Source organism: Chamaea fasciata, unplaced genomic scaffold (assembly GCF_029207755.1).
Source record: "Chamaea fasciata isolate MVZ Bird 193981 ecotype frontalis unplaced genomic scaffold, bChaFas1.0.hap1 SCAF_397, whole genome shotgun sequence".
Classification (NCBI taxonomy): domain Eukaryota; kingdom Metazoa; phylum Chordata; class Aves; order Passeriformes; family Sylviidae; genus Chamaea; species Chamaea fasciata.
Genome location: NW_027094482.1, coordinates 18,041 through 46,008, shown reverse-complemented (window position 1 = coordinate 46,008; position 27,968 = coordinate 18,041). Strand labels below are relative to the sequence as shown.

At 46.2% G+C, this 27,968-nt stretch overlaps 2 long non-coding RNA genes across 4 annotated transcripts in view; one reads left to right on the top strand and one right to left on the bottom strand.

Moving 5' to 3' along the window:
• The window catches only part of LOC136305406 (uncharacterized), a 32,468-nt gene extending 19,758 nt beyond the window's left edge, over window positions 1-12,710 (bottom strand). Inside the window, exon 1 of one of the 3 annotated variants that reach the window (XR_010725318.1) lies at window positions 12,496-12,710. This is a non-coding gene — a long non-coding RNA (uncharacterized lncRNA). The remainder of the gene's footprint in view (window positions 1-12,495) is intronic. The other 2 variants (XR_010725319.1, XR_010725317.1) reach the window with 2 other exon arrangements.
• Window positions 12,711-13,840: 1,130 nt separating this feature from the next.
• On the top strand, window positions 13,841-21,666 carry LOC136305405 (uncharacterized). The gene is made up of 3 exons (XR_010725316.1): window positions 13,841-13,989; window positions 21,033-21,255; window positions 21,423-21,666. It is a non-coding gene; the product is annotated as an uncharacterized lncRNA (long non-coding RNA).
• Window positions 21,667-27,968: the final 6,302 nt, after the last annotated feature.

Sequence of the window (27,968 nt, the reverse complement as noted above, 5' to 3'; positions counted from 1 at the left end):
AGGATATTCTAACACAGACATGGCTTACTGCATTTGTACAATGTTTCAGCAACATCTAGAAAGAAAAAAAACCTTGTTTTAAGGCCTGACTGCAAGTTAAAAGTTTTGCATTCTGGTTGGGTCACACGGTACGAGTAACTCACCCACCATCACAGGCCTGGTGACAGAAGGGCTTTCCTGGTGGCAGAAGGGCTTCCCTGGCGCAGCTGATCCTCCAGAGCCTCCTGAGGCCTCCCCCTGCCCTCAGGCACGAGGCTGCTCTGCCCAGGGCCGTGCCCAGCACTGCACACTGACCCCAAACACACCAGGAGCCCACTGGGGCCACAGCAACCGCCTGGCGCCCCCAACACTCCATGGACAGCAGCCCATTATGACCACAGCAACAGCCTGGCACCCAAACATTCCCACCACTGCTGTCTCCTGGGAAACAGATGCAGAACCCAGGAATATGATTACCCCTATTAGCAGTACCACGACACAGGCTACCATTGCTACCAGTGATAAAAATTCAACCAAAATCCCATCCATTTCATTCTGCTGCCAACCCTCTCTGATTTAGCTAAGAGAATCATCTACATTTCCTCCAAAGATCTGATCTACTTCATAAACCATTTATTTCCAATTTCAATCCAAACAACTTGCATATAAATATTTTACCATTTCCCTAAATAATATCCACATTTACCTGGAAACCATTTACTGCATCTCTACTATAAATATTACGTTATTCAACTTCATTACAAATTTATCTCAAATTTAGAGTCCAATTTAGGTCAAGGTTTTCAGCCTTCCTAAAGTACAGTTCCATTTTTAACCTGTATTTCCATCTTCTATCAATACATAGTAAAAGCAAGTACACAATGCATTCAGTTCCCCTTAATTTTTTAAGCCAAAACTAAAAATAAGAACAAACCCAAACTTCAACCTGGTCACTGTCACAGATATGCTCTCAGACATACTTTCTCCATTTTTGGACCATTACCTCACTCTTCCTGATACTCTTCATATTGTTTTCAAAATCTTTGCACAGTGATTTGACCATTTAACTGAGACTTCAGCAGCACAGGAACCAGCTTTAGGCAACCCCTGGACAAAGAAGGTAATACTCATAAGCCTATTAAACCCGCCCATTTTTCCTAGAGTTCAAAAGCTCAGACTGTGGGGGGTTCTGCAACAAACGCAACCTGCACGCCCAGAACCTGACGGGCACGTTCAGTTCGAGTCGCCTGTGAGGACACCCACGGCCCTTTCTCCTTCATGAGGGAAGCACCGCACTAGAGGAGTAGAGGAGCGCCCCTCTCCATGACGCCCTTCCCGCCAGCGAACACCGCACGCCCTCATGCGACATCACACGGCTCGCCCCACCAGTCAGCACCCAGAAACACGGAAGCAGAGGATTGCTTTCTTCCAAAGTGATTTCTCATTTCCCGGGCTAGGAGACACACTTGTGCTGCTGTGGTAGCTTCTCTGCTTCTGCAGAGCACAGACAGCACACGCGGCTGCCGCGCCAAGCCACAAGAAAGAGCCGGCAAGAGCACTAGATCTGACGAAAAAGAGATTTCTCGCTTCCCGGGCTAGGAGATGCACTTGCGCTGCTGCAGGAGCTTCTCTGGTTGCAATATAAAGGAGAAAAGAACCTACACAGAAAAATGCAGTGTTTGATTTCATAATGTATGTCCTGAAGTCTCCACTGTGATCCAATCCCAAAACATTCCTGCAGTGTCAAGTCAACAGCTGGAGAGCAATTGTTTGGGTTTTGGGTTTTTTTATTAGATTTAAGAGGGAAAATTTAAGGGAGATGCTCGATAAGCTTCTAAGACTCCAAACCACCCAAAGAAGGTAATAAGAACACGGCAAAAAACTGTCTGTTTTTCACTAAACAGGATTAAACTACTATGGGAGACTTTTTTAGGCAAGTCACTATTAGGCAGAGCGGCAGTACCATAAATTAACAGCCCTGTTGTTCAATTCACTTTTGGAAGAAATTCCAGTTCTGAGCTAATTGAGTCAGTTGGAAGTCATCAAAAACTGTGGATTGCTGCAGAGGAGAAGAGTTTTTCCTACCCCTTACCTAGTACCAAGGAAAGTAAGGTCTCCCCAACAAGATATTCAGAGATTACTGCTGTGAAATGAGTCTTCTTTGCAAGGAAGGAAGCTGCTGTTAGAGCTCCTAGGGTCATTCTAAAAACCTCAGACAAAAAACTCACAGTCAATTCTAAAGAAGCCACCAGTAGAAATACCAAACTCATTTGAAGCATCATGCAGTGCCTGGGTAAGTAGGAAAGAAAAATGGAGAAAGAGTAAATTATTACCCGTTGAAAACTAGACCAAGCAAGATGCACAAGTTGACCACACCTAAAAAAGGCACTGCTTCTAAATGGGGACAGATCTTAAAACAATAATCCTGAGTTTATGCACCTGAGAATTCCAAGATTTGAAGAACCGACTAAAGAAAACCAAACAAACAGCAATAACAACAAAAAGAAACAAGGATTAAAAACTTGCCTGTCAATAGAAATACCTGTTTTATAGGAGTTTTTAGGTTTGGTTTCAAAGATTTGACTTACTCCCAAATGAAGAGTCCACAGCAGCCTTCATCCAGAAAGAATCTCCAGGACTAGCCTTGCAAACATTTAACCAGAAGCAGGCTTCTGAAAGCCCAGCTACAGTAGCTCAAAACAGCAGCTAATTCACTCTAACCATTACCTTTTCCATCTTCCTGTACACAGATACAACATAAAGGCACAGCCTAAAGCCTTTTACTGCATCTTCCCCTTGCCAAAAGTTTCGGCTGCCCCAGCTTAGGACAAATTGAGAAAGAGACAAGAGAAAGCAGCTAAATCCTAAGGAAAGTGCACAGCCCTTCCCTGCTCTTAAACTCAGGCTCTTGATTGGCTTTAGCTGTAGACAAAGTCAAAATATGCCTTAAGTGCCTTAAGCAAAGAAGAGACTCTATTGGTTGACAGAAAAGCCCTCAAGTCCAGTTCAAAGTTCAGTAGCATTGCCTTTTAGAAAGTTAACTAATTCCTAGACATAATATAAACATAACAGAGCATTGCTAACATTGCTAGACACAATAGGTAGGCTGTAGGCCTAGGCCTCCTGTAAGAAATAACCCCATTGTCACACAACTGTCTTACACCAGGATAGGTGCAAAAAGACAGGAATTCACTTTCCTATTTATCTTCCAGATTATGTCTGTCCTGATTAACTGTTAGAAACATATAGAAAGAGGTGCAAGTACAAAACCTAGAATATTAGATGTATTTATACAGACTTCCACTGTCATTTCCAGAAACACCTTCTCTCAAGAACTTCACTCTCTTTTCCAATTTCTAGAATAAAAGAGACAGTATTCCTAGGACACTAATTAATTTTCAGCTGAATCTGATTAGTGCAGCTGCTGGACTGCAGAGCCTTGTCTTGCACAAGTTACAACTGAAAGCACAAAATACTGGATGGGAGAATAAAATGCCTCCTTTGGTTTTTCCTCCATTCAAAGGTATGGATGTGTCACCCAGAACACTTTGCCACTAGCTCACCTCTACTAACGTCTTGATACAGATCTACAACAATTTCTGCAGGCCAATGATACGTGAGCTAATTTATAAATAATGAATCAAATTAAAATACATTCAGGTAATAAACGTGCACATTTACATAGAAAACATTTGCTGAAAAACACTAAACACTAGCAACAAAATTGTATTTTCTCATTTTTTGACAGTATCTGGATCAAAGAAAATACACACCATGACTAAGCTCTTGAGTTTGAAGGCTAAAATGGATTTGACAGTAAGGGCCCATGACACCTGGCACTTGTTTAGTCTTGAAATCTCTAACCAGATGCAATCTCTGTTGGCTAACTTCTTCACTATTAGAAATTAGCAGAACTCCTGCACTGCCACAGTGACTGCAACATGTTCATGGTTTGTTGGGACCTAAAATCTCTCCACTTTTTTTTTCCTTCTCATTATATTCATGGCTTTTCCTCCCCAAATCTTCAATTTTTTCCCCCTCATTAGAAGAAAATTCCTTCTGTCCTAAAATCTGGGGGATGTTTTGAATGGTTAGATTCCAAGGGGGGGTGGAAATTTCTCTCCTACCAAAATTCAGAAAATAGTTTTCTGATTCTTTTGCACTGCCCGTAACTTCACTGTTATTGATTAGTCAGAATCCTCACAGCAAAGGTTAATTTAACAAGGATGCAGAGAGCAGAACTGCATTTTCACTGCCTAGACTAGAAAAGAACTGAATTTTCCTGGGTATCACAATTGGATACCGCTGACAGAGGCTGCCTTAAACTGGCTTTATTATCAAAACAGAAAGAGGGAGAATGACAGCAGGAAAACGGGAGAAAAATCAGAACATGCTGAACTCAATGGAAACAGAGAGTGCAGTTAAGATCAGCTCCCTGGCTAGAGGTACTGAGGGACAGATGTCTGTATTTGGCTGATCAGAATGAAAGAAATCAGCATAAGGGGCAAAATGTCTAAAAGTGGAATGGATGTAAGAGCAGAATTCTTTGCATTACAGGCATCCATTGAAGGCTATGAAGGCACTCTTTCTTTCTATCATTACTTCACCTTATAATCTCAGCTGATATAAAGCAAAGTGCTATAATTAAAAATGAATTCATTTATTCTGAACACATTCCTTCCTTCATCTTTGTCTTTAACTTTGCTCTTAAAAGCTTTAACACATTTTTTTCATTTGACATTAAGCTTCCATTTCTTCCCTCCAGAGTTATGGCACTTCCCCATGTGATGCAGAGGTATGTTCAAGTCAGTGCACGTTCTGAGACTGCAAATCACAGAATGCAATGCTCTGAGCAATGCTTTCCCTGAGACTTTGCTCTTGCATGTGCACCAGAAAGCTTCCAGGGGCCATTTTTGCCATTGAATACCAAAAAAGGTTACTACTATGATAGGGGGGAAAAAAAAGTCAATTATTACCCAACAGACAACATCAAATGCACAACACAGCATCACATCATGGAATGATGATCACAACTTGTGTGGGACAACTGTCAAAGCAAAGACTTGACCGAAAAATTCAGTACAGTTCGTACTGAATTTCAAACTTCAAGGAATATTTTGTTCTTTAAAAGACACATTAAAAAGGAAAGAATTCGGTAGCTACAAAGACAAAATTATAGAATTGTCACTGAATAATGACTTTCCTTGGGTATTTTCTTCTAGCTTTTAGATTTTTATCTTTTTTAAGAAATAGATTGAAATAAAATTTAAAACCTCCTCAAATACCGCTGAAATCCAGTACCTAAATATTTAGATATACCTGTGCCGTTCCACATAAAAAGTTGTTCAAATTCACTTGCTACTATAATTGAGTTACATCATGCTTCATCAAATGTTGCAGTCGCTTCAAAAACTTTTTTATTTCATTTTAGAAGCATTGAAACAGAATCCCTGTTGTACAAAAATTTGGGGTTCACTTTCATGCAGAGGATCCAATACGAAGATGGAAAAGTAGAAAATTAGCATATTAAATCAACTACTTTGCAGAGTGATTGCACAATGCACTAGAGGATCAAGTTCCTTTCAACAATTCATTTTCAATTTTGTGACAAATCATGATATACAATTCCTTTTCTATCACGTTTTGATTTCAATCTACCTACATGCACGGAGAAATATTCTTGCTAGGAGTATGTAGGAACAAGGTTTAGATCTTCATATCAGTATAGGAATAATTTGATGCCTGCCTTCACTAGAGGAGAAAATGCCTATGTTTGCGATAGTGATGGCAAACAATGTGCTTTTGTGGAAAATTCTTGCCGTCTGGAAAGGTGTTAAATGAACACTTTGTTAGGTTATTGGTTTGTTTTGCTGATAGCCAGAGCACTTCTTTTCTATCTTTGGCATTTATTGTTCTTTGCAAATTGCTTTCCTCAGCCGCTATAGCAATACAATTTAACACTACTTCAAGCATATCCTCACTTGAGACTGGAAAACACTGACAAAGAAATGCATCAATTAATCATCACAAATTTACTCAAAGTCATTAGGATGGAACTTACTCTCCTATATCAGGGTTCAGTTGTCTGCTAGGAATACAGCAAGTAAAATTTAGCACAAACAACTTTAAATGTTTATCTTTTGCTCAATAACCATCTTCAGGCCAGATGACACACTGTTAACATGCTAAGTCGGCCATTGTATTGACTACAAAAAAGAAGAATTAGATACACTTCTACAGATTTGACCTGTATTTGCACACACTAGTCAATGTTTTCTACTGAAAAGAAGAAACTCTAGGGGAAAAAGACCTATTAAGGTAAAATTAATAACTTAGATAAAAACCAAGTTAGGATAGATGGGACACATACCAAAGTTTTTCACATGGGCAGATCTATTACTCAGCACTTCAGACCTGAATGTGAGCTTTGACCCAGCACAGCTTGGAAGAACACCACGCCAAAATTGAGATCTCAAGCCGAAGAACAACCAGATAGATTTTCGTTCTTTATTTTCTGTACAGAGGGCAGAAAGTATGCTGCTTTACCATTTTCCCTCATGGAGAAGCACGGTTATTTAGCTCTTTGCACAGTGATACAACTTCAACAGCCACACCTTACCCAGGCACTTAATTTTAAGGACACCATTTATCTAATTGGAACCAAACAAATATCAGCACATTTCAGCTTCAATGGTTACATAAATCCTTTGTTACAAGCTGAGAGTTTCTGCAATGAAGTGGACAAGCAAGAAAGGAATAATGAATGGAAGTTTACAACTATTCCTCTGCAGATTTAGTCCAACAGAAGTTGCAAGAGCTGGATTTAGTTTTCCACCCCACCCGTCACATTTTTCACTCAATTATGCAAGGAATTCTCACGTCTTGAATCTTAGTGTAATAAATCAGATTTGCAGTTTGATTCCAGTAAGTGGTTTCAAATAGAATAAATTCTATCACAATTAACAGAATTCATGGAATTCGGTGTGTATTCCATCTAAATTTATCTGTCTGTGCATAGGTATTCTCATCTCAAGGGATTCACAAGAACATCAGACTCATGCTTCACATACAATTCTTTGTTTTATTGTTGCACTAAAAACACGTGCCATTTAGAGTTGCAGCTTCTGTACATTCAGGATTTAGAATAGATGATGTTCTCCTTCAATGACAAGTAATCTTTTTCTAGTCCTGTTTCCTACTCTAAAGTGAAAAAGCTCTAAAATACAGTTGGACCAATAAAACCCAATGATACAATACCTACTGCATGTTTCCAGCTGGAGTAGTATATGCAATTATCAGGAGTAAAAATATCTAGAATTCAACTATGTAATATTCTTATATGTATATCAGTATATAAATACAAGGTGTCTTACATATCTCTTTAAAATAAGACTAAAATTGTTGCATGTTCTAAAAAAATACTTCCAGACAGCCAAAATTTAAAAAGTTTTACAATTAAAAATGGGGTTTTATGAAATTATTTTACATCCTTTTTAATTATAGTCTGAAATGGTATAGCATTTACTTTGAGAAGAAGAACAATCTGCAAAGTAGCTAAAGTAATTTTTTATCTGTCACTAAATAGAAGATGAACCATTCCAATCTCCCTGGAAAAAAAGCATACCTTCTGGCAAAGTTCTCACTCTGCTCTATTCCTCTTTGTGCTGTGAAATACATGAGGAAGTAGAACAGGACAAGAAATTAAAAAACAAACCACACTACTTTGTATTTTCAATTTCTTGCTCACTCTTGTATCTGTATAATCCATACCGTGATTTTATCAAAAACCTAAACTCAAAATACTTGTAACAAAGATGAAGCAAAAAAAAAAAATCATCAACTACTTCCCTGAAATAAATTCTGAAATAGTTTGGGAGAGATTAATAGTTCTTAAAAAAACCATATTCACTAGCATGACTTTGAGGAGCTAAATAACAGGCCTATAAACAGTCTGCAATTTTTCAATACAAAATATCGTTATATCTTTCAAAAAAAATCTAATGTGCCAAGTCTTATTAGTATTAGAAACATATTGCTCATAAAATAAGAATTGCTCTTTTGATTATGAATTTTTTGGCACCAAGATAATAAACACTGATTAACCAATTCTACCTGAGATATTCGATTTTTTTCCCCTAAAGCAATTTCTCGCTTCCCAGGCTAGGAGACCCTCTTGCAATGCTGCAGTAGCTTCTCTGGTTGCGCAGAGCCCAGAAAGCACACGGGGCTGCTGTTCCAAGCAAAGCTACAAGAAACAGCCTCAGAGAGCACAGGATCTGCCGAAAAAGCGAATTCTTGCTTCCTGGACGAGGAGATGCAGTTGCCATGCTGCGGTAGCTTCCCTGCTTGTGGAGAGCCCAAAAACCGCGCGGGGCTCCTGGTCCAAGCAAAGCTACAGAAAGAACCTCCGAGAGCACTGAGATCCACCTAAAGCAGTTTCTTGCTTCCAGGCTAGGAGACTGTCTTGGTTTTGATAGACAGGTATTTGCCAGGGAAGATTGGAGTCTCTCTTAGAATGTGGAGATTCAATCCAACGTGGAATATGATGAAATACATTACAAAGACAAGAACCTTACACACGTTTATAGCAGCACATCAGCTACAGAGCACTACAAACATTTTGAAGGAAAGGAACTAAGGTCTCCCAGTGGCAGCAAGCACCATTTGTTTCCTTTACAACAGAAGGTGCTTCTAAACCAGGACTACAACAAAAACCCCACACATTCAAGGACCTTCCCGAGCTCTGTTCATTTGCCCAAGCAAGCATGAGTTAGAATCGTGCAACTCCCTAATGCCCTATTATCAAGGGTCAGCAAGGGAGAAGAACCCAGTTCAGGCTCCCCCAGCCCATCTCCAGGTTTCTCTATAAGCCCTCCAAGGGGCTACCTGCTCCCACTGCAGAACAGAACCAGCACCCAGCCAGCAGCTCCTCAGTCCTGGCAGGTCAGCGGCACTTCCAGGAGCACACCAGGCTGGCAGCAAACTGCCCAAAGGGCACTCAGCCCTAGACCCTTCAAACCCTCCAAAGTAGCTTGGCCAGGGGGCAGGGTCAGCACCAAAGACACAGACACCAACCTCAGGAGCTCAGGGTCTTTGGAGACAGCTCAGAGCAGCCAAGAACCTCCCAAGGAGAAGCTCAGCAATGCTCCCCAGCACTGCTACCCAAGGTGACCTACAGGGACTGAGATCCAGCACCAGGGACCCTGAGCCTTACCCCCAGCAGCTGGGAATCCCCTGTCACAACCCAGCCCTGGAGAGCCCCCCCAGAACTGGCAATTCCCGCGGGTGCGTCCGCCCGCAGGCCAAGAGGCTCCGGCTGTGCCGGGACAGGGCCCAGGTCGGGCAAATGCTGCAATAAACAGGTGCACACAACTCCCACGGTGGGAACAGCTGGGCTCAGCCTCCTCCTGCGTCGCCCCAAAGCCTGGCCAGGGCTTCAGGAGCAATGCAGGAGCTGCCTTTGGCCCCGCTCCTCCCAACAAGGCCACAGGACTCATCTCAGGGCCCTGTCCGGCCTCTGAACACAGAAAGGTCAAGCCATGTTTCACTAATGAGCACGGACCTAGCCCAGAACACTAACGATCCTGGCTACCGCACTGCCGACAGGATACAAACACAACATCTGAGTTGAAGGCTCACCCAGAGGTCAGCTTTGCCTCAAGACTCTGCTTCAGGCCTCAGGCCTTCAGGAAGTCCCAAGCTGCTTGAACCTCTGCGCAAAGCCTGCTCCCATCTCCTGTGGAACCTCACAGATCAGGCAGCACTTCCTCGGCCCACTCCTGAGGCTATTTAGCCTGCCAGCAAAGAGCAGGGGCTGACCTGGGAATGACAGAAGGCAGGGAGGGGAAAGGACCCTTTTGCTTCCATCCAGAAAGCCAAAGGCCGTCAAAAAACCCTCTGGTGAACACCTGAGCAGCACCAGGAGATGAAAGGCCTGGCACTCCTGACTCCCAGAGCTCCCAGGCCTGCCTTGCCCCTCACCTTCAGCCCCCGTCTTGGACAGCAAGGCAATCCCAGGGACAGAAATCCAGGCTCCTGCTGCTCCTGGACGGAGGCACCCAACAGCTCTGTGCTGGCTCAACATGGCAGCAAAATCAGGATGCTGCTCTTCCTTGGGCAAAACTCCAGCCACTAAAAAGCTGGAACGCAGGACAACCCTGCCTCTCCACCGGGGCACTTGGATCCAGCCCTACTGACACATGGACATTTGAGACAGGAATCCATAACCCTCCGTGAAATCACAGCACAGCCTCCAGGTGTTTTCCTGTTCGTGTCCTCACTTACCTGGCATAGGCTTCTTCCAAGGCTTTGCAGACACTTTGCCTCTAGCCAAAAAGATTAACATCGCCTTCTTTCCAGCTTTCAAGAAGTCACAGCAAGTCATCCTGGTCCAATGTTCCACATCAGATTCTCCCATAAGAAGATAGATATTTTTCCATTCAGATCCTTTCTCAAGCTATCAAGAAAACCAGGACCCCACATGCACTCCCAGAAATTCTCTCAGCACCATTTGCTGCTTCTCTCTCTGCCAGGGCACCAACAAGTCCTGGGTTGCTTCTTGTTCCATGCTGGCCAGTGACCTTGAGCGATAAAAGAAGGCACCAGTATTGCTGCTAATTTTACAGCCACAGGCTTTCAGCTTCGCACAGGTTAAAAGCAGAAGCAGACACTCCTCCCCCTGCTGGAGCTGATGGGTCCATTCCCCGCTCTGCTCTCACAAACCCTTCAGTCCCGCTGCCAAACCCAGCACTGCTGCAGATCTGCCACACAACAGCACTTTATCCACGGGGGGCTGCCCCAAACACACATTTCCCATCACGGGTCCAGAGCAGCCCCAGCGCTTATTTTACATCTCCCCAAGCACGGCCAAGGTCCCCCCCAGGTGCACAGGAACATCAAATCCTCACGGTGTACCAAGAGCACCAACAGGTTCAACCCATTCAGGCAACAACTGCTCCAGTTCACTGCCGGGCACTGGCACTGCTCGGTGTGGGAGGATCCACTGAGCTCCTGGGTATACTGAAGGACAAAACATTTCCCATCATGTATCCAGACCAGTTTATTCACGGGGCTGCTCCAAACACACATTTCCCATCAAGTAACCGGAGTAATCCAAGTGCTGATTCTACCTCTCCCCAAGCGCGCCTAAAACCCCATGCACACAGGAACACCACATTCCCACAGGGTGGCAAAAGAAACTGGAATAGACTTCATCCATTATTCCTCAGACAATTAATCCAATTAACCACCGTGCACTTGCAGTGCTTGGTTTGAAGGGTCAATACACCTTCTGTACATGCTGAGCTACAGAGCATAAACACAAAAATGAATCTTGCTCTGTAAATAAAACCAAACAGAAAGAATAACCATAAGAAAATTCCATAGACAAGGAAACTCTTGCATGCCTTTAAGCATATCTCCTGAGAACTCAAATAGCCATTTACAACAGGAAGTATTCCCAAGCCAGACAAAAGCCCCGAACACTGGACCTAGTACACAAAGTTTCCAGTACAAAACCTTCATGCTTCATGACAAAGCTAAGACAAGGAAAAAAGCTCCTCCAGACAAAACAAGTTAAACACTCTCTACCCCCACGATAAAAGTCCCCAAAACATACCCCCAAACCAAAAGCAAACAAAGCAACCCAAACAAACCCCAGCTGCCCTGAGTGCCATTTATCATTCAGCCCCTTCCCAGACTGGGGACACCTAAGGGAGGTCTCACACACCTTTTCCAACTCTTCTGCCCCTGCTTCCCTGCCCCTCAGGCACCACTGCCCTGCCCAGGGCTGAGGCAACCTAAATATTATGGAACAAAAAACTTAAACTAGCAGAAATAACTCACACTACTCAAAAGCTGTCTCTGCTTCCAATAAGTAGCCCTTTGAAACATGATAGCACTTTCCACAGAAATTCTATAATTGAAGTCACTCCATAAACCAGCCAAGAAAGCAAACCTCACAAGGTTGTTTCTTCCTACCATGTTCTTCCTAGTGAAAGGCTAATTAAAACCTTCACTACCAGACACCAGCCAGGCCCACATGTCACGGGAGATTAAAGGGGGGAAAAAAAGACAGGAAAACTTTGGTACCTTCCCTAAACAACACACCCCAAGAGTACACGTCCTTCCCCCCCCCCCCCCCAACACCTGCAAACACATCAAGGCTTAGCATAGCTTTGATTTATAGGAGAACTTACCAAGAAAATTCTATAGCACAGCACAAAACTCCCCACATTCCCTCTACCTCAACCATAGGAAAGCTCAAGCAAGAGAAAACACTGAGACAGAATGCACAAAAAAATCCCTGATTTAGCACCAAAAAAGGCCAAAAACAAGCTAAATTAAAACAACGTCTGCCTCCTAACCACACATAACAGAATATCTTGGAATTCAGAGAGAAACTCTGACAAACACACAGAACAACAGCCCCTCAGCCCTACCTACCATCACCCACTACATAATAAACACAATCCCACACAGCACAGCTTATACAGAAACAAATGAACAAATTCTCACCGCACTAAAACAGCCTGGAGAAACTCCATACCCACACAGACAGACCTCAGCATTCCACACCGAACCACAGATCCCCACAGCCCCTTCCGGGGCCCTTTTGACCCCCACCCGGCTCGCGATTCGTGGGCTCTCTGAGGCATCGGAAGCGCTGATTGGACAGCGGGCCCTGGGAACCCACCCGGCCCCGGCCCTGCCCAGCCTGCGCTGAGGGCCCGGGGGCTCCGCCCCGCCCTCAGAACCGGCACCAGCCCCCCGGCCCCGATCCCCCGATAACCCTTGGCACCGGCCTGGGCTCTACCCCCATACCGGCCCCGGCCTCAATCGCCCCCGGTCCTACTCCCTCGTCCCTGCCCCGGCCCCGCCTTGGCCCCGCCCTGTGCTCTGCCCCAGACTCTGCCCCGGCCCCGCTCTGAGGGCCCGTGGCTCCGCCCTCTCCCTCGATCCTCCCTGGCCCCCCCACCCCGGCCCCGGCCCCGGCCCTGCTCTGAGGGCCCGGGGTTCTGCCAGATCCCCCGGCCCTGATCCCCCCCGGCCCCGTTCACCCCCGGCCCCAGCCCCGCTCCCCCGCTGCAAGCCCAGGCTCCGCCCCGGCTCTGACACCAGCCCAGCCCCCGCCCGCCCCATCCCCCCCGTGGCAGGTTTGCGTTCGGTTTGTGTCTGAGAAGTAGGATCTCTGCCAGAATGGTGCTGTTGGGAAGAAAGTAAATCTGCCCCAGGGATCTGCGATAAGCGATAAAGTTGCAAGGAAGGGGAGTATTTATAAATGGTCTCCGTAGTTCCTCGTAATTCTGGGTGTTTGGATTTAGCCTGGGATTGTCAGCTAAGTCATAAAAAAGCCAACCAGGCTTCTGAACTCTCAATGAATGTTTGAAACACTTCCACAGAAAGACAAGTTAACAATGATTCCAAGGCAAAATTCTAAATGGAGGGTAATGACTTCTGGGGGATTTCCTAAGGAATTGTGGATCTCAGGCATATGGACTTTTGGAGGTGGAATCCCAGTTTCAGCCTTGGGCACCTGCAGAAGAGGGACCCTTACCCATAGCAAGGAAAGCCCGCTGCCCCAGCGTGTCAGGTGCAGACATTGAACTCTCTGGGGAATAAGCAGCAAGTCCGCTCTGCCCCTGCCCTCACACTCGGAGTGGCAGCAGCCGCAAGGTGAGAGCTGTCACAGAATGATTGAGGGGACAGACTAGCCCCAGGTATGAGCTGTAAACGGTGAGGGGAGAACAGAGCAGCCACAGGTGTGACCTGTCAGGATAATGAGGGAGCAGACCAGCTGCAGGTGTGAGATGTTACAATGATGATGGGGCGGTTCCTGCCAGGGGCGGTTTAACAGAGGAGCCTCGGTTCACTTTTCCATTGAGCTGTAGAGGTTGAGGAACTCATGTTGAGTTTCTATGTGGGGTTGCTGCAGTGGTGGGAAAGCCTCTTATAGTGCCTGCAGGAGTACATGGATGTGGAGTGTTTCTTTGTGGCAGACAGCAGCAGCAGGTAAGCCAGTGTGGAGTTGTAGGGGGGATTTTTCTCTTTTTCAGCTTTGTTTTGCTAATCTCTTTTAAGTGCTCCCAGAAGAAAAAGGGCTTACGAAGGCAAAAAGAGTTCAAAATGAATAATGAAACTCCTCTTCTGTTTTTGTTTGTGTTTAAAGTAAGAGGGATTTCTCTCCACCTGGGATTTTATAAATAGGGGTACTTATACGTGTTTTTTTTCACTGTTGCTTTCTTTGATGATATATAGTCTTTTGTTTGATTTTTTTGGCATTATTTATTACATGTAATTTGGTTTTTGAGTGAAGATAACTTTATGGGTGGGTTTGTATTTGACATATGTCTTGGTTTAGGAAGACAGGTATCTGCTAGGTAAAATTACAATCAGAGGCTCTTTGGCAAAGATTTGGGAAATAGGAATAGCAGTTCTTTACTAGTATGTAATACAAAGCAAACAAACACAAAAAAAACTCCCCCCCCCACCAAACAACTACAGCCTTAATGACAAACGACAACAGTACCAAGAACCTTGAGGGCTTTGTTTCACAAAACCCAGGGCAGTTTGGTTTCGGTGTCCCTGCAGGATCCTCAGAGCACCAAGCTGGAACTGTGGAAAAGTCCCGGCAGGTAGCTGGGATGGCAGGGTGTCCCGGCAGGCAGGGGCAGGATGTCCCGGCAGGGCAGGGGGTGCAGGGTCACGCTGCAGCAAGAGGAGCAGCGCCGAAGAAAGCCGAAGGAGAGGCAGGGCCTGGACCAGCTCCCCGCGGGTGGCTGGGAAAACTCCGGATTCAGGCCGAACCGGTGATAGTAGATTTCCCAGGACTGGATCCCTTTGGCCACAGTGAAACTCCTCCAGCCAGCAACAGCCGTTCTCCCCTCCGCGTGCTTTTCGGCAGCTGAGCTCCTCCAGGAGCGGCAGACACGCGTCTCCCCGAATGCCGGAAGCAGAAAAGCACGCCGCTGCCTCAAGCTTTGTCTTTTACCTGCGTTATCTCCCCCTTCCACCTTTTGTCCACCTCTTTGTTTCAGTTAAGTACTCTCAAGTATCCAACACTTGATCTCCTTGGTAACTTGTGGGGAAAAAATTCTTTAGAGAAAGAAGGAACAAACCTAACCCCCAACAACATACAATTAAGTAGCTTTTTTGATAAGCTTCTGATATGTGCTATTGGGGTTTTGATCATTGTGTGCAGGGATTCAGATTGGGTAGGGCCACCCTGGCTGGTTGAAGTTTAGGTGTATTGTTAGAGGCAGCTTTTTTTTTTTTTTCCAAATTTTTTTCTGTTTAATGGTTTTAAAGCGGCCTTTAATAACTTATTGTGTAGCTTTATTTTGCTTGGCAATAGTGTATGATGAGGAATGTGATCTATTTACTTTACATTAGGCTTCTTAGTTTACATGTGGGTTAGGTTGTTTTTGAACTGAGTTGTGTTGTTGGAGGTTTTTATTTTGGTGGGGTATTATGTTTTCCAAGGATTTGTTTCCTGAGGTTTACAGTGGTGTAATTGGTTGTAGTGTGAGGTATGGGGGCGGTTTTATTTATTTAGGGGTGGCTTTTATCATGGTGTGTAGTGTTTTTTTGGTGGGTTTGAGGTAAGGGGCAGTAGTTCATTTCTTGGAGTATAATAATATTTAAAATCAGATTATTGTTTTTTTGTGTTATAGGGATTTGTGTATTTAGCTTGTTTGGCTATAGTATGTGTTCTATAGTTATGGATAATTTGGGAGATACTGTTTATAGTTGAATGGATCTTTTAGTTTTAGGGTGGGGGGGTCCTGGGTATTTACTTTGGAGGTTTTTTCAGGAGACTAGACATAGGAGTTATTTTTATTGTATTTGGTAGCTGGATTAGGAGAAATAATAGTTGGCTTTTGTTTGGTGGATTTTTGTTTGTTTTTTCTTTTCTAAAACTCCTGTATTTGTGTGGTCAGGGTAGTGGTGTTTCTGGTGTAAATCTAAGCATCCATTACTGTTTGTGTGAATTAGGTGGTCCACAGGTAGTATACTGAGACCCTCCCACTGACCGGCACATAGATCTGCTGAGATCATGCATTGATGTTTGGTTTTCTGTATGGTACCTGACTAGATAGACAGCAGCTGGGTGACAGCAAAGAATTCCCAGAGGCAGAGGCAGCCTTCTTTAGCACACGGTATGGATTCTCATCTCTGAACATCCCAGAGATAATTGGAAAGCTCAGAGACACAGAGGGAATGAAAGCAGGGTGCCAGGGCAGGAGTCACTGGGAGGGGTTTTGAGACAGGTTTAGAGACAGGGATGTCCCAGATGTGACCCCTTAGGCTACGTGAAGAGAAAGTCTCATTTTGGATCAAAGTGCTGAGGTGTGCAGGGCAGAGCAGTCTTGGTGTGTATTGTGTCACTTGTCTGTTGTGCACTCTGTGTCTTTTGGGTGTCTCGTATGGTGTGTCTTTTGACTTAGGCCTTTGAACAACCTCTTGGAAATGCTAGGCATTGTTCTTAACAGATCCTATTCCTTGGTGAGGTGCTGATGCCATTAAACCTTATGCTTCGACACATAGTAGAATCCGTCTCTCTTCGCAAGCATGCAGGCTGATGCCTCTTCAAGTCTTGTTCTGAGCTGTATCACCAGCTGTGCACCGCCCTTATCCGGTCCGGTGGATTAGGTCTTGTAAGAATGCCAAGATAGGTAGAGGATTCTGACCGTAGGATTCTTGGGCATCTGTCTCTGCGTCTTCTGGGATAAGTCATCCCGTTGGCATCTTCTTCCTGCAGGGTTCTCTGAGCCTGGTCAGCTCGCCTTCAGTCTTACCTCGGTCATCTCGTTCTTAGTTCGCTGCTCCTTCAGGGTTATTCTTCTTGCCAGAGGATTTGTGTCCCTGTTGTGTCCCCTTGTTTGTCCTGTCCTGTCTCACGGGTGTTGGTGTGTGTTTGGCCCGGAGCTGCTCTGCCTTGCTGCTCAGTCTGGGTGTATGGGTAATAGTACAAGTCCTGGGGACTTGAAATTTGTGATGTAGGGTGTAGTAGGGCTGTAGAGGGTATTCCTAGATTGCCACCAGGTGTCTGGAGCTGTCCAGTTATCCTGCAGCCCTTTGACTTTTGTCCTAGCTTTGTTTCAGATGCAGAGGGATGAAATCCATGGCGGAATGCCCCATCCTGGGTGAGGGGGCTCCCCCGAGAAGGTCAGTCACTGTTTGTGTTTGCAGTGGAGGTGTAAATGGTGGCTATGTTACAGCGCTGTTCTTTGTCGTTTTTTTTAGGAGGTACGGCCGGATATCAGCGGGCAAGGTGAGCAGTGATGGGTAGGCAGTAGTAGTTACTATTGCTCAAGTCTTATTTGCTGGTGCAACTCTAAGCATTCACTGTTCTTTTTTTTTTTTTGATTTTCGGGTGTCCCCCTACCAGATGTGCTGGCCCCGGATGCCAGAGGCCAGATGGGAGCAGCATTAAGGTATATTTGTGGCGTGCTTCAGTCAGAGCTGGGAGGTGCTGTTTCACAGCAACTCGGCGTGATTTTTTGCTTTGCGGGTGCTGCTGCTGTCCTAGGCGTGCCAAGGAACAGAGGGAGCTGGTGAGTCGGCCTTTAGGCAGAGTGACCCACAGGTGTGCGCCGTGCTCAGCACGTACCTTTTCCTTTTGCTGGGTACGCTCCCGGCAGCCTCTGGAGCGGGATGAAGATCTGAGGGGGAGCCACGACAGCGGTGCTGAGGAGCCCCGGGGATTACTCTTCTGGAGGGGGATAGTCGCATTTTCTGTTTTGTGATCCTAGGTAGTGTGAGGAGGTGTGGAGCCAAAGTTTGGGTACAGCGGCCCTGAGGTGGACGCAGAGAACCTCTGGACGTCCACGGTGCTGAGATGTTCGTTTCTGTCGAGGATGCATTTCGCCTGCTGGTGTTCCAAAAGCTAAGTGTTGGGGCTGGCGGTCGGGAGAAGGGAGAAAACCTTTTCAGTCTTGGGTGGTGATTTAAAGTTACCTTACAGGAGAGGGCCCTAGTGGGATGGTCCCCTCAGGATTAAAGGGTGAGGGTTTCTCCTCAGCAGCACCAGAGCCTTGGCAGGGCAGTTCTGACCCATCTCCATGTTCTAGGGAGTTTGACATTGTTGGTCTCCTTTTAGAGTCCAAAGGGTTAGGGTGCAGCGGGGGATTCCTGGCCCAGCACACCCTGGGATCCCTTTCCCAGGAGCATCCTGTTATAGGGCAATGCTGATTGCGAGGTGTACGGTAGTAGGGTTCAGCAGGGGGGGGTTTACAGTGACACACAGAGGCTGAAGGAGGGCTTGAGAGGTAAAGGACTCGAGGGCTAGAGAGCACACAGTGAAAATCAGGGGTACAGGCTAGGATACAAGTCAGAGTACAGGTATACTGGCCCTCACAGCGCTGCTACCAGCACGCTTTCCCTGAGAGCAGGTGCAGGCAGCAGCCCTAGTGCGGGAACGTACCAGACGCTCTGACATGTGCAGACACGGCCAGGCAGGAAGCGATAGTGGGGAGCAGGATCCAGCAGGGCTGGGGATAACGGGGGTTTTCCCGCCCCACCCACCCTGGGATTCCCCGTCTCTCCGCAGCCGGTGGAAGTGCTCCTGATTTCCCTCTCGGGGCGGCGGTTGGTAAGGCTTCATGCCTTTGCCTGTGCAAAGAGTTTGGCTCTGTCAGCCTCTGCCCTGTCTCAGGGCCACGTTTTTTAGGGTAGGCAGGGAACAACTGTGGATGTACCTGCCCTGCTTGCAGGACAGCTCTTGGGACACTAACGGTGTAGAGCGTCCCCGCCTTGAAGGTGTAGGGCTCTAAAGAAGTAGGGTTCAGAAGGGGGGAGCTTATAGTGACACATACAGAGGCTGAGGCAGGGCTTGAGAGGTAAAGGAGTCAAGAACTAGAGAACACACAGTGAAAATCAGGGGTACAGCCTAGGATACAAGTCAGAGTACAGGTATACCAGCCCTCACAGCACTGCTGCCAACACTGTTTCCCTGAGAGAGGTGCAGGCAGCAATCCTAATGGCAAGGCAATGCCAGAAGTCCTGAGAGGTGCAGGCAGTACCCCTAAGCTAGGGCCAGACAGGAAGTTCCCATGGTGGGGCAGAGTCCACAGGGTTGAGGTTCACTGCGGATGTCCACCGTGCGTTCCTGTCCTGCCCCAACCGGGGATGCTCACACCCCTAATGGAGGCTGTGGTGGGTGGGCTCAGTGCCAGTAATGCCTCTAAGGCTTTGGCACTGTGAGTGTCAGCCTCTGGACGCAGCTGAGGCGTGCTGCCCGAGGACCCGGGCCTTCTTAGGAGATGGTGAGTAGCAGAATTGCTGGTTTTTGGCTGACGTGCTGCTAAGATTATGCTTTGATATTTGGTTTTCTTGATTGTAGCTGACTTAGGAGACAACCGCCCGGCAACAGCAGGAATTTCCCTGAGGGAGAGGCAGCCTTCTTTGGCACCTGGTGTGGATTTGCCTCCCTGGACATCTGAGAGAGAAGTGGAGGGCTTGGAGCCCCACAGAGGGGATGAAAGCGGGGTGCCAGGGCAGGGGTCAGTGGGAGGGATTTTTTGAGTCAGGTTTAGAGACAGGGATGTCCCAGATGTGACCCCTTAGGCTACATGAAGAGAAAGTCTCATTTTGGATCAAAGTGCTGAGGTGTGCAGGGCAGAGCAGTCCTGGTGTGTGTTGTGTCACTTGTCTGTTGTGCACTCTGTGTCTTTTGGGTGTCTTGTGCTTCATGTCTTGTCCCTTAGCCCTTCGAGGGGCCTATTAAAAATCCTGGCATCCGTCTTAGCATATCTGGTCTCTGCCTTCCTCGGCCAGGCGTCTTTGTTTCGTGTTCTCGGACACACGCGTTGGAATCCGTCTCTCTTCGCAAGCATGCAGGCTGATGCCTCTTCAAGTCTTGTTCTGAGCTGTATCACCAGCTGTGCACCGCCCTTATCCGGTCCGGTGGATTAGGTCTTGTAAGAATGCCAAGATAGGTAGAGGATTCTGACCGTAGGATTCTTGGGCATCTGTCTCTGTGTCTTCTGGGATAAGTCATCCCGTTGGCATCTTCTTCCTGCAGGGTTCTCTGAGCCTGGTCAGCTCGCCTTCAGTCTTACCTCGGTCATCTCGTTCTTAGTTCACTGCTCCTTCAGGGTCATTCTTCTTGCCAGAGGATTTGTGTCCCTGTTGTGTCCCCTTGTTTGTCCTGTCCTGTCTCACGGGTGTTGGTGTGTGTTTGGCCCGGAGCTGCTCTGCCTTGCTGCTCAGTCTGGGTGTATGGGTAATAGTACAAGTCCTGGGGACTTGAAATTTGTGATGTAGGGTGTAGTAGGGCTGTAGAGGGTATTCCTAGATTGCCACCAGGTGTCTGGAGCTGTCCAGTTATCCTGCAGCCCTTTGACTTTTGTCCTAGCTTTGTTTCAGATGCAGAGGGATGAAATCCATGGCGGAATGCCCCATCTAAGGTGATGTGGATTCCCTGAGAATATCAGTCACCGTTAAAGATGAGAGTCGCTTATGTCAAATTTATTGGCACTCCAGTGCAGGCCCCTTGCATTTACAGCTTCAAACAAGTGGGTCCCTTGGCAACCGTCCTGGGCAGCAGCTCGACCCTGCTCCGGGCTGGGCTGAGGGAGCAAACACTTGGGGCTGGCACTGCTCCATAGTGAGGGTACTTGTGAAAACACCTGGATTGTCCTGGATATTTTTTTGAGCTTTCTACAAGGTCTTAAGCATCAACTTTGTAAACATAAATGGCAAGGACTGAACACATGAGGCGCTGGAAAATTATACACACCAAAGACACCCTTTTTTTAAAAAATAACTCGGTGGCTTATATGTTAATTTTGAGACTCCTTTTTGGCCAGCTTTACTGTAAAAGAATCTCATTTAAATTTAGTTGCTTCAATGAATTTTTTGTACAAATATGCTCTAGTGTCAGGAGATTAAAGCAGTAACACCAACATGCCCCCTCTGGAAGAAATTTCTGCGTCTCTTCAGACCTGCTGGTTTGCAGTAGAGTTTGAGCACATTTTGCTGCAGCTTTGGTTCTTAATAAGTGTAAGTCGATGGATTGCTGGATGATTTCCGTAAGTTCTCCTATTTTGTAGGAGCTGCACGGTGAGGTCAGAATTCTGAGGGAGGCCCTGGCAAAGCTGCCAAGGGCGAAGAACATGGATGATCCAGGGGCTTCTCCCACCTGAGTTTCTCCTGGAGCGTGCTGTGTGTCATGCCAGATATTTAACCCGGGTTTGGGGTGTTCTCCTGCAGTCCCAGCTCTAACTGCTGCCCCTGAGCCCAGGCCTTGCTCTGTCTCAGCACTAAACCTGGCAGGTGGGTGTGCTTTTCCAGCCCTTTAATCCCACAGGCAATCCCAGATTCCCGGAGCTCCCCGAGGCACAGCATGGACTTGCTCCCTGGGAGCTGCACTTCAGTTTGCCTGAACCAAGGATGGCCTGCCTATGTTTGTAACTTTATTCCTGCTGTTTTTCCTTTTCCAGGTTGTTGGCAAGAAGGAGAGAGCCAGTAGGAAGTGAAGCCATTGGAAGGCCTTATCCCAGTCCAAGGTTCCCACTGGTCTCTCTGACTCCTGGATAATTGCCTGACCATAACCAGAGACTCTCAGTTTGATTTCCTGCCTTTTCCAATAAATCCTTGCTTTCAGCTGGAGTGTGTTCATGGTATCATCCTCCTCCTCTTCCATGGATTTGTAAATAAAATTTCTGGCTTTTGTTGAGTCAAATTTTTTTATTGCAGGAATTGTGGCTCTTTTGTTCCACTGAAACTTCCCAACTCTGCTCAGAGTTTCAGATATCAAATACAAGTAAGACTGGAGTTTCTTTGGGTTGTTACTCCCACAAAACACAGATAATTTTTGGATAGGAGTAACTAGACCTGTTCAATTCCCACTTCCCTTTAAACTCAGAGCAGAGGAGGCAGATTTTAAACCATTGTTCCATGAACTTCCACCAACTTGATGACTGTTCCGAAAGTTTTCAGTGTTAGAAATTCCTGAGCTTGTTTTCCAGGCAAGCTGGGATTTAGAGATTATTCCTTCCTTTTATTTGATGTTTTTTCTCTCTGCTTCTAGTAAGGGAATATTTATTTTTTCCAAATTTCCATCCTGATTAGAATTTTTGTACGTCTTAGAGCACATTTCCAAGGAAATCTACCAGATGCATGTTGGTAAATCAGAAGCTATTTCACACTATTCACCACCATGGTGCCATTTTTTTCCTTTCAACCCCCTAACACGGCTAATTCTACCCATGCACAGTATTACGAGCCGTAACTTGGTGTCAAGGTGTATTTCAGAGGTAGCAATAAAACAAAGTTGACATTATCTTTTGTAACTCTCTGCACCTCCTTGTTTACTAATAAAGAAATCCAGAACAAAACAAAGAGAAAAAAAAATCTGAAACAAAAGCCCCTACAACCACCCCCCCCAAGAAAGAGCACAGAAAGAGAAAGTATGCCAATATTATTTCAATAAAAATCAAATCTTTACCCCTTTAGAAAACCAGGCTCATTTATTATAAATAATGGTGGTTCTGATGTGTTAGGTAAATGAATTCATATCATTTAAAATATAAACAAATAAACACAAATTTAAAAAATAAATACAAAAATAGAAAAATATAAGGAACAAAAATAGAAATAGAAAATACAAAAAATATCCATTATATAACTAATTACAATATTGCATGTGAGATATATTATAATATATATAGTAGGTGTAGATATGAATATAAAAGTTAAATGGTAATGATAAAATATAAAAAAAATAAATACAAAAATTTTATTTTTTTGTGGAACAAAGCTTAAACTAAAGGCTTTTTTGGGTTGAATTTTGTTAGAGGCAGGATGTTTGAAGTTGTGGTTGAGGGTCTTTTGGGGCATTTATTTGTAAGGATTTTTGGCCACGTGCTTTTTTGCCTCTGTTCTCTGCCTGTCCCCTATGCGTGTCCCCGGCCGAACTGTGCGGCAGGGCTGTCACCGTGTGGACAGAGAGTGGTACTGCAGCAATCCCCCCCGGCATCCCCGGGCCGAGCTGTGCGGCAGTGCTGCCGTCCTGTGGATAGGGAGGGGCACTGCAGCTGTCGCCCGTCCCCGAGGTCCGTGGCAGCCCCGGGCTGTGAGCTTGGGGACAGTGCTGCCGCCCGACCGTCCAAAGTTTGCGGGAAAATAGGCGGGAAAAATGCAGAAACCCCGGGTGCATGGCAGGCAACTGCCTGTGCGCGACCCCGACCACGGCGCCGCCTGGGCACAACTTTACACAGCATTTCCAGGTGTGCGGACGCAGGATGTGGGCTCGGCAGTGCTGTGGCTGTGTTCAGGCAGTCGAATTAGTCAGGTGCCTCTTTAAGGCGCCGGGGGGGCCTTAGGTATGCCATAAAAAAGATGGTGGGACGACCGTAAATGGCTTCACCCACAACCAAGACGGCAGCAAAGAAGGGCAGAGATCATGTGATGTCACTTCCAAGATGGCGGCTCGGCACGACGCGCTTGACCTTCCAAAGACGGCGGGAAAAAGGCAAGGACCCCGGGGGCGTCTACCTGACTTGCTTGTGCCCTGCCCCGACCACGGCGCCGCCCGGTCGCGATTTTCGGCGTCATTTCCAGGTGCGCGGCCACGGGCTGTGGGCTCACCGGCGCCACGGGTGGGCGGGAGCCGGGCCGGCCCTGACAGGCAGCGGCGGGGACGCCTCTCTCTGCCGAGGTCCTGCCACTGCCTGTGGCCTGGGCGTGGCCCTTGTGCCGGGCGCCCGTCCCGTTCCCCACGTTCCCGCCGCTCCCCGCCGTCCCCACACGCCCCTTCCTGCAGCCCTCCAGCCCCGGAGAAATGGAGGAAAACACAAAATCATTCTGGCAGAACCGTCGGCGGAGCTGCCCGGAGCCGTCCCCGTCCTGTAGCCAGCAGCAGGAGGCAGCTGCTCTCTGCTGCAAAGCTGAGCGAGGCCGAGGTAAGCAGAGGGGTTGTGGGGGGGACGCTCCGGTTGTCCGGGCAGGGCTTCCCGGGGACAGTTTCAGCTTCCCGCAGCTCTGGCTGAGGGCTGCAGGGAGTCCGGGCTGAGCCAGCTGGGAGCGGGGTCTGCTGTTCACATCCCCCCGGGAGCTGCCGCTGCCCGAAGAGGGCTCGCTAGAGCCTCGTGTCCTCTGTGTGTGCAAGTTTTTGATCGGCTTTGTAGCAAATGTGGTGTTTCAGGCTGGGTGCGCTGGGTTCCCTGGGTGGGAAATACCTTGAAGTAGCCAGGCTGAGCAGTTGCTGAGAATTCCAAGCCTGGGATTCTTGAAACAATGTTTGAATAGCTTATCATTGACCTGAGGCAGTGAGTCAAGTCCGTTTGTTGGAGTGGCAGAAATGATGCCACCTTTTTCTCTTCACAGAGGAGCACATGTACATAAAGGTAAACAGATTTCTTCTGTCACATCAGTACTCGGACCTGAGGAAAGTACCAGTTTTTTCCAGCTTTTCTACAGTTTTGATTCTGAGGTAAGTGTACCGTTTTAGGTATCCAGTAATTCTTCAGAAATTTATGGAAAAAGGCCATAAAAATACATTGAAATCTCATTCTCCCCTCGGTGGTTATTTAGAAGCATCTTTCTTTTGTTTCATATTGGAATTTAAACTGCTATTCCTGTGGTGGCTTTGTTGTTTTCTTCATACTAACACACAGTGAGTTGTGCTGTGTATGCTCTGTGAGCGCAATAAACAGCATATTCTGCCCCAGCTAGCTTCCATTCATCTCTGAGTTTAGATTAGTAATGTTGAGTTCCACTGAAGTGTTTTAGGAATAGCAACTTCCCAATTTCCACTCCTTCCAAATTTAATCCCTAACATCCATCAGGAACAATCAGTCTGCAGCCCAAACATGCAGTGGAAATGGAATTGTAGAAGTTCAGAACAAGCTGTGGTAAGCCCTGAGCTGGCACTGGCAGGGAACCAGGTTTTATGCTCTTAGGGGCAGTTATTTTTTGGAAATGCCTAAATGTCTGATGGTGGTATTTTTCTTTGCGGCTTCCAGTACAAAGCACAGCGTGAGCAGATCCTTGGATGTCTTGGGGAAGGGCTGCGTGACAAACATTGCGGTGAGCTTCATGACTGCCAGAGGATTTTCCAGGTCATTCTCTGCTTTTTCAACAGTCCTTTGTGTGATGAGGGCTCCCAGGTAAGAATTTAAAAGGAAAGCACCGAAACACCCCAAAGCACAGAAGTTTGCATGGCTTTGAGATCTCAAGCACAAAGTAAAAAGGAGCAGCTGACTCTGCCTCCGTCTTCTTGAAAACCTGTTCCTTGTTGATTTTCTGGATGTGTGGAGGGGGAAAAAAATTGCTTATGTCTAAACTATGCAATATATCTAAGACATATTGCTTATGTCTAAACCAGTAAAACCCTTATCAACTGGAACAGGTTGCTGCCATCACAGAGCCTCACGTGGGCACCGTGCCTTTGTGCCTACAGTCAGGGCCTTTTCTTTTTTGGGGCTCTCCATTCCCCAGGCAGCACATTTGTTACCTGAACTGCGCTTCAGCAGGAGGGAAACTCATGTGCCAGTAGCTCTCAGGTTTGGGAGCATCCACCCTGAGTATTTCAGGTATCAAAATCTTGGACAAAAGGACAAAATCCTCTCGCTACCTGGAGACTTCTTGTAAGAGTAGCTTTGAACAGAGAATGTCTTTCCTTCCCTGGAGTTGCTGAGAGCAGGTGGTGTTCATTTCACCTTGAAGTTGATCCAGTTGCTAATTCCAAGTTAGATAATTAGATCTTGATGGTAAAAGAACAAGTTATATTTTCTGTTTCAGAGTTGTATGCTGGAGATATTCCAAAGTGCTGCCCATGCCAGCAGAGCTGCCTATGAGCTGATCCAGGATCACAGCCACCTCACATGGGTCCTGCACAGCTTAGAGAAAAGGTAAGCAGAGAAGTACAGGAGAAGTGGGAACAATTTGGCTGTCCACGGTAGAGTAATTGCATGACTGAGTATGAAAAGTGACAGGCAGGGAGCCAGACGCACCAAGGGCTGGACTGGCACAACTTGCTGAACTCTGAAGTGTCCCTTGTGGTTTTGAAAACAGAATCAAGATGCTTTCAGGTTGTGGTAGGAGGGATGATGGTGGAGGGGCTTCATGAATTGAAAACCACTTCCTTGAAAAACTGAGAAAGCAAAATGGCACTTTGGAATTTAAAAGGTAAAGACACTAATACGAACACCCTCAATTCACATCCTGTCACAGGACCTGCTGCACAGGAAGTGGCACAGTAATGGCTTTGAGCTGTCTAGAACATTCCTCCTCCCTTTGCCTCTCCCTCACATACATTTACATCCACCAAAAATCTCTTCTGCACAGAGCGCCCTGACAGTTTCAGGCAAGTGCACTAGGATATGGTCGCCTGTAGGTGATGGACCAGCTGCTGGTGAGGATCTGCCTTCCAAACGTGGTTTTCTCTTTTGTTTTGTTGTTGTTTGGTTAGTTTTGGGGTTTTTTTCAGGTTTCTGGAAAACAAAGTGATAAATAAAATGATTTCCTTACTCCATACTCTGGGGCTAACAAATTTAGATGAGAGAAAACAAGAATCAATCCCAGGTGAAGAGGAAATTTCTTCCTATTCAGCTTGTAAATGAATTTCTGTATGTTTTGGCCACATTAATCAAACGTATTTGATAAGTACTTTGTTTTAGTCGGTTTGCATTTCATCCTCTGTTTAGTTTGAACTCTATTAAGGCCAGGAGGATTTCTTTATCTCTGGTAGATGAATGGCTTTTTTCACCCTCAATTTGTGTCTTGAGTAGTGAATTTGGGTGTTATTTCTTTGAAAGGAGGATTTAGCTATTTGAATCCATGGGGAATAAAGTAAGCCTTCGGGAGCTTCTCTCACCTCCAGGCCGGGGGATCCAGTTTGGAATAGAGTTCCAGCCTGGAGTGTTGGGTTAACCGGAGCCGCAGGAGAAGAGCCTCATGCTATCATGGTCAGCAAATCTCGTTTATTTCAGGTAGCATACACACATTTATATCTTCTATAATCAGCTCATACATATTGCAAAAGTTAAGCTCAGGATTGGTGCTCAGACTAAAAGTCAGCTACGCCTCTTTCTACATTTCTTTGTGGTTACATAGTTTGAGTAAGTTTTAGTTTTACCGTGCTTCTCCCTCATATCTTTCAGCTACAAGGTCTTGTTATCGTATAGCAGCTGTGCTCAAGGACATACGAAGCTTACTGCCTTGCTGGTTTTCATGAGAGTGCCTGTGTGCTCAGCAAAGCTCTCTCATGTCTGCGTGACCTTTTGCAGCTAGCCAGTTATCAATCACACTCTCCACACTTCCCCCGTTTTCTTTTACTGCTATCATTGTTATCTTAAAATTATCAAACATTGACAATACCATACGCTGCAAACATTGCAACACACAAGGCAAAACTAAAAGCAAAACAACAATTACAAGCAAAATCACAAGCACTACTTGTATCAAATGTTTTAACCAGCCTGTAATGTGCGCTGAAGTTGCATGAAAAGTTCACTCAGTCGGGGGTTGTTAACTTCTTTGAGACTTGCGTTATAATTCTGGAGACAACTCCCACTACATAAAGTGAGTCAGAAACTACATTAACAGGTTCTCGGAAGGTTTGAAAAGCCCATATAACTGCCAATAGTTCTAACGTCTGGAGATTGTCCTGTGGGCTTGCTGGAATCACATGATGATGCCACTGGCCTGCCTTGTTCCAAGTAGCTGCTGCTCGGCGGGAGCGCTTTCCTGCATCAGTAAAAGCTGTAATTGCGTGTGGAATAGGTTGGTCTTCTCTCAAAGGTTTAGTAATTAATTGCCATTCTCCTAGCCAGTGCAATAATTTCGGTTTAAGAGGGCCTGTTGTAACAAAACTCGGTGCTTGTAGTAATGCCTCTGCCAATTCTGCGGAGTTGAGCAGAAACCAGTCCAGAGACACTTTTTCCATAGGTAGATGTATCACACTAGGTTCCTTGCCACTTAGCTCTATTGTGCGTAATCGGCCTTTCATAATTAACAAGGCAAGTTTTTCAATTTTTTGTGTA